Below are 935 nucleotides of genomic sequence, written 5' to 3'. Positions count from 1 at the left end.
ACCGGTAAGGGGATCTTAACCCTTGACTTGGTGTTGTCAGCATCACGCTCACCCATTGAGCCTAACTGGTCATCCCTATGTGGGATCCAGACCCGTGGCCTTGGTGTTATCAGCACCACACTCTCCCGAGTGAGCCACAGGCCAGTCCAGCACCATTTTTAAAACAACAACAACAATACTAAGTCTTCCAACCCATGAACATTGGAAGTGTTTCCATTTATTTAGGTCATCTGTAATTTCGTTTAGCAGTGTTTCATAGTTTTAAGTGTATGAGGCTTGCACTTTATTTGTTGAATTCATTCCTAGGTATTTTACTCTTTTTGATACTATTGTAAATGGAATTATTTTCTTAAGTTTACTTTTGGATTGTTCGTTGGTGGTATATAGCGATATAGAAATTCACTTTTGGTGTTCATCTTGTATCCTGATATCTTGCTAAATTATTTCTTAGCTGTGATAGGTTTTCCTGTATTCTTTAGGATTGTCTATATATAGATTCATGTCATCTGTAAATATAGTTTTATTTCTTCCTTTCCAATTTTTACGCCTGTCATTTCTTTTTCTTGCCTAATTGCCCTGACTAGAATGAATCTCCAGTATAACATGGAATGGGAATGGTGAGAGCAGACATCTTTCTCCTGTTCCTGATCGGAAAAGCTTTTAGTTTTTCACCATTATGAGGTTAATGGTGCATTTTATCAGGTTGAGAAAGTCCCCTTTTATTTCTAGTTGTTGAGTGTTCATGAAAGGGTGATAGATTTTATAAAATGACTTTTTTCTGTGTCTGTTGAGATGATCATGTTGGGTTTTTTCTTTGTTCTATTTAGGTGGTATATCGGTTGATTGTTTGTTTGTCCAACCAACCTCACATTCCTGGGATGAATACTACTTGGTCATTACCTCTTCTTCTTTTTTTTTTTTTTTTTTTTTTTTTG

Source organism: Galeopterus variegatus, unplaced genomic scaffold (genome assembly GCF_000696425.1).
Source record: "Galeopterus variegatus unplaced genomic scaffold, G_variegatus-3.0.2 Scaffold15632, whole genome shotgun sequence".
In the NCBI taxonomy this organism is placed as follows: domain Eukaryota; kingdom Metazoa; phylum Chordata; class Mammalia; order Dermoptera; family Cynocephalidae; genus Galeopterus; species Galeopterus variegatus.
This window is presented reverse-complemented; position numbering follows the sequence as displayed.